We start from the raw sequence: 6000 nt of genomic DNA, 5'->3' as shown, positions 1-6000 counted from the left end.
AAGACCTTGAACCCCCGAACGCAGCCGTGACGAATAACTGCATGCCTGCGTTTGAAAAGGTGCAGCTTTATCTCGGCCTACCACTGCTTTTTCCGCCGCCCCCCGCCCCCACGGCGCACCCCCACGCCAACGCAAACGAATTTCTCCAGGTGGAGAGCTGACCGAAGCCGCATGCCATCACGCTCGCACAAACCAGCCGGCTTCAAAGCGACGCCTTAAGTGAGGCGCGGCGCGCTCGCCTGCGTCTCGGGCTGCACAAACAAGAAGCGGGAGAAGAAAAAAAAAAAAGGACGCCAGCAGTGACATGAAGGCTGCATCAATATTAGAAATGCAGTTGCCTGCAGACTAATAGAATACAAGTCAGATTCAGATCAGTTCCTTTTTTCAACTTCTGAATAACACACTCCTCATGATTAAAGTATAAGCAGCTTTGCTCTGCTCTGAAATGGAACAGCATCCCAAATACATGGAGATGAATGCGATCCAGACTCGTCTACATCTAGTTGCACTGCAGGGGAATTCATGAAAGCAACAGCGAACGTCCGTGAATTACACGAACATGGCGGCCTCTCCTTTTTTTGAGATTTAAAGAAAAGCAAGAATGGATGGTTGTTGTTTTGTTTTTTTTCTTTAATGCTGTCTGATCGGACAGTTTTTTTCTTTGTTCGGCAAAGATCAGGCAAATAGTTTGAAATCACATGTAAGGTTTTGTGTAGCGTACGTTTACGCACACTCAAAAAAAACAACTTTTACTCTAATATTAACAGATCTGCTTAAGGATTGGCCTCTTGCTTCAAACTGGAAGCGATTTTTTCACACTAATTCTGGTCCGACAGTCCAGACAGAGATAACGTTTACGACCGCCAGATGAAAAACAAACTCCTTCAAGGAATTAAAGAAAACTCACGTATTTTCATGCGCCTCTTCTAAATTGCGATATTAGAATGGGGTCGGTGTTTGACGTGAAGTGTTTTCACTGAATCAGATACAACACCCACATACGCACACTCGTCACGATTCGAGCTTAAAAATTCTAATCATAAACAGAAGGAAAAAAAAAAAAGCTTCACGGTTTGAGGTGTTTTTCTTTACGATACCCTAAATCAGAAAGCAGAGTGATAAAATGATTTTCATACGGTGAACCCTCGGCCAACGTACAACTTTAAAGCCGCCGTGATCGATACTTTTATATTAAGAATTGATCACATGACTACTTGCGTATGCGAGGGGTCACTTGTGGAGATGAACCGGGAGGGAATTGCCATTAAACTCGGCAGTTCCACTCAGCCCTGCGAAGTTTTAAACTTCACTCGGGCTACAGGATTTTCGGGACGATTTATCCCATAATTCACCCTGACAATCAAGAGAAATCTGGTTTGGACGCCGCTTAGTGCCGAGGTTCGGAACCAGATTATTATGGTAATGTGAGAGGTTTTCAGATCCGGTCTTAAATCTCCTCGATTGCTCAGAGGCTCGTCTGGGCTGCCACAGTTAATAGCAAACGTCTTTGTTATTTTGGACGTAAAATCTGGTGGATTACGTCACTGCTGGAGGCGTTCACAAGGACGCAGGGCGGCTGAAAGCGCTTTCACAGCTGACACTCTACACCGATCAGCCAAAACATTAAAGCCTGATCCGAGGAGTTGCAGGAAGTTGCGTTACACCCTCTGTTTTGTTTACCTGCGCTTCCCTGTGAGATCACGTGAGCTGGCTCATTCACCGCTCCGTGATCTGACAAGACTATCTACATTACATCGTGTTGCCACACTCCCACTTTCACATGAGTGTGCAAGTTTGAGATTGGCAAGAAGAACGTAGCTTCTCCGTAGGTGCGTGATGCAACCCGATTTCAAAATCAGTGAAGATTTTAAATCTTTCTCGTCTGGTTCACTCTCACAGACCAGCCTTGTTTTTGGACACGGCATGAAAACACAAAAAAAAGAAAATGAACAAGTTAACTCACTGTATGGTGGTGGATTTAGCATGACGTTTTGATTTTGCTTCACTCAAAGAGTATCAGTGTAGTTTGGAACTTGTTTCTGCTACCCCGTAGTAGCACGTATTAAGTTTAAAATATATGACTAACTGTAGTAAAAACTGAGCAATAACAACTGTTTGTTCAATGAATTCAAAACTTACCTCAGCAGAGAACTTTGGATTTTTCATCTTCTGCTAGCACACAACGTGCATCTTTCCAGGTGCTGTGGAAAACACACATGAAATAGCCTCAAAGGCTAAACACTGGGCTGCTCAAGCTCGATTCAGATTTTATTTGGTTTTGCAGACCTACTGTTTCCCTTTGAATAACAGACAGAAAGAACAAAGTACTGACGAATAAATACGCGACAGATTGAAAGCATGATTATGTTCTTGTGTTTAGTTTTGGAATTGCGTTTAAGTGCGCCGCAAGGCAAACACCGTGAAATGCTAATGTATGAAATATGCAAAAGGAAAAGGCAAGCAGTGTCTACTTCCTTGTAAACACCAACATTTCAGTTATGTATAATTGTGTGAGTCACACGCTAATGCTAGATATCCAGCTGCCAACAGATTTACTAAATACATACAGTTAAGCACCTGAGACACGGTCATAATTGAACACCATAAAGTGATGCATGGCACTATAAAACCTCTGTACAGCTACTCACCATCCTGTAATAAGGAACTCCTGCCAAATACAAAGCTGTTCAGGAAAATTAAGGCTTATGGGGATAGTTGTTGTGCAAAGTGAATCCAGTAGTACGGAGGCCATTTGTTCATCTACGCTAGCGAGCCCAGGAACAATCATCTCCACTGTGCTGACACTTACATATGCAGTAGTGCTTTTAAGTGCTTCGACGACCAGACGCCCTCCCTCAGCTGTTTGAGGGGAAGAGTGAGTACAAAGCGGGCCAGAGAAGAAAAGTGATATTACTGATATTTAAACTGAAAGTGCTTAATACAAAACTGGTGAAATGGCCCACATGAGAATTTGGGACAAATTTGGCTAAATGAAGAAAAGTATTCTGTCGTAGTCTGATGAGTCAGTGCTTAATTAGACAGACAGCTAACATAGTTAGACCTAGTGCTAGTTTCCTCTTTTACATTGTTTCATGTTTCAGTGATGTTTTCATTATTAAACTGAAACGATTTAATTGGAATTTGTTGTCTGTGTGGTTGTTTGCTTCTTGAACACAACTGGTAACCACAAGTTCACAAACTTAAATAATATATTACTCAAGACATTTCATGAAGAACCACATTTTATGATAAGAAAGCATAAAACATGGAGGTATGTTTCAGTTTTACAGGTGGGCCACATCAAAAAACTGAAATTGAGCTCACAGCTAGCAAACAAGACACGGAGTTAGCTTAGCCTAGCATCGACAAGCAAGTTACAAGTTAGTCCTACAAACTGGCACGAATAGGAAAGAGCCTGCTGTTAGCTAAACATCCAGCATGAATGAGCAAGAGCCACTTAGCAAGCTAAATAGCCTATGAGCAAGATACTACTAACAGCTGGATAGCTTATCATGTATAAGCAAGATGCTACTAACAGCTAACTGTCATGTATGAGCAAGATACTACTAATAGCTAAATAGCCTCGCCTGTATCAGCAAGATACTACCAATAGCTAGACAGCCCAGCAAGAATAAGGATAGATGTTTTGGTTAGCTACACAACCAGCATGAGAGAGCAAAATCTTGTTAGTTAGCTAAATAGCCTATTATGAAATGTCGAGATACTATAGCTAGCTAAACCGCCTAGCATGGATGAGCAAGGTCCTACAGTTAGCTAAATAGCCTAGTATGAACAAGCAATATCTCCAAAAAAGAGACATTTTTTAAACAATATTCACAGGCTTATATTGCACAAAACATCACTGGTAATAAATAAATAAATAAAACTGCACATTAGCTCAAGTAAGTCTGAAGCAATAAGATCACTTTCAGTCATGCACACTTATGACTTACTTCAACAGCCTTAACTGGCCTTGCATGACCAGTAACATGTCACCAGTTATATGGAGCCACGGGTTAGAAAACTTGAACAAGACATCGCTGTAATTGACATGACTGTCAGGAAAGATTAAAACACTTAATGGAGCATAGGTCTTCCACAGGGGGTCCGCGACCTCTAGAGGGTCAGTGGAGGTACTGCATGATACTTTAATTGATTAGACATTTTTTTATACATTTTTTAATTTCCTCCCCACAGTTTTTCAACACGGCCTACTGTTGCACATGATTAAAATAAAAAATAATAGTTTTGGACCTGTGTATTATTTGAACAGCTTAGCATTGGATGCAAAATAATAATAATAATAATAATGTATATAAATAGCACTAGTACGAGTTTAATAGAGAACACACATAGTAAGTAGAGGGTCCCTACTTAATTTCTCATCAGTTCCAGGTCTTTGGCCTGAAAAACATTGAAGACCCCTGATTTAGAGAAGAGACAATAAGTTGGTCATGTTTGGATTGGGTCAGGGACCCACCATAGCAAGATTATAGTAAAACTACTAAAACACCCAGGAAAATTTGAACAACAACCTCCTCAATGAACCATTTATTCTTGAGCCATTGATGCAACCTTGAGAGGCTTTGTGCACTGAGAACTACTTCTTCTGATAATGAGGGAACAAAAACATCTGCACATTCAAGGCTTTACGCTCTTGCGAGCTTTACCGGACTAATATCTGATGAACTTCCTGAGACTGAAATGTCATTTCAGATACTTTTTGTCGAAAACACTTAAGAGTAAGAATGTGCCCCGTAATGGTCAGGCATTAGCAGGTTTAATTCAAACTAAATTAAACCATAATGGGAGTCCTTCACAGTAAAATCTGGCGCATTCCAGCAAGCTACACACTTATTTCATTCTCCTAAAACTATTTTGTAGATGGTCCTAAATGTGCTGAGTTTTCTTCTTTTTTTTTTTTTTGTATTTAACTTCAGTACAGGCAGGCACACGACTACCCACAGGCAGTGGGCACAACACGCCTGCCTACATTTGACATTACGTCAGCTGCAATAAACTTTAACAAGTAACACCTACATTTCTTTCACCCACTGCAGTCTCACTTCCAAAGAACACTCCAGTTTTTAGCAATAATGCTAAATAAGTACCCTTTTATTTAAATAAAGAAATGCTAAGATAATATAAAACTAATGTTTTGGAATAAAGACTCAGTCCAATAACTAAAATGGCTCAAAACTGAAGCAGTCATGGTGGGTCTAGCGGCACCATATTGTCACAAATCACTGAACATAGTACAGTCCAACATGCAGGCTGTGACTGTTTTTGTGCGTGAGTGCGTGGGTGACCGTGTGTTAGCATGTTTGTTGGAACACGATCCGATTTTCCCTCTTAAATCTCATTCATGACGATGACTAAGACATACTGGCGTCGGCCCTAATAGAGGCATTTGAATAATGTAATTGACAACAACAATTCCACTGTCAGAATATCGGCTGCTATCCACTTGAGATTCATTTGTCACCTAATGAATGGAAGTTTAATGATTTCGACAGAACCTTAAAAAAAAATGAGTGTATAATTCAATGGAGTGTAGCAAAAAGATGGATCGATGAGCCTGTCTAATGCATTGGGTGAGCAAGGGCGAGTCTGTGTGTCTGCAGTGTTTATGGGGATGAGACGGATGAGGTTAGATGTTATGCACGAAGGCAAAGGTTGCGTGTGTGCACGGAAAAGATAAAAGCTCAAGCAAAAACATTGCGTGTTTGCCCGTGTCAGGTCATCTACATACCACCGTAACGGTAAGAGCTCCATTAATAATCACACATACACCTAGAGTGCAGCTGTGTTTTCCTTGAGATGTGAGTTTGACCATTGCTGTGTGTAAACTCGGCCATGACTAGGGAGAAAAAAAAAAAAGAAAGAAAAGAAAAAAAAATCACTGCAGCAGAAAACGCAGCAGCGCACACGGTGACACCACAAAGGGAACGACTGGAGCTTTGTGCTAAAAAGAGCCACCCTCAACCCACATCGCAGTGA

Source organism: Mugil cephalus, chromosome 1, assembly GCF_022458985.1.
Source record: "Mugil cephalus isolate CIBA_MC_2020 chromosome 1, CIBA_Mcephalus_1.1, whole genome shotgun sequence".
Classification (NCBI taxonomy): Eukaryota; Metazoa; Chordata; class Actinopteri; order Mugiliformes; family Mugilidae; genus Mugil; species Mugil cephalus.
The sequence above is the reverse complement of the archived record's forward strand: the minus strand, read 5'-3'. Positions refer to the sequence as shown.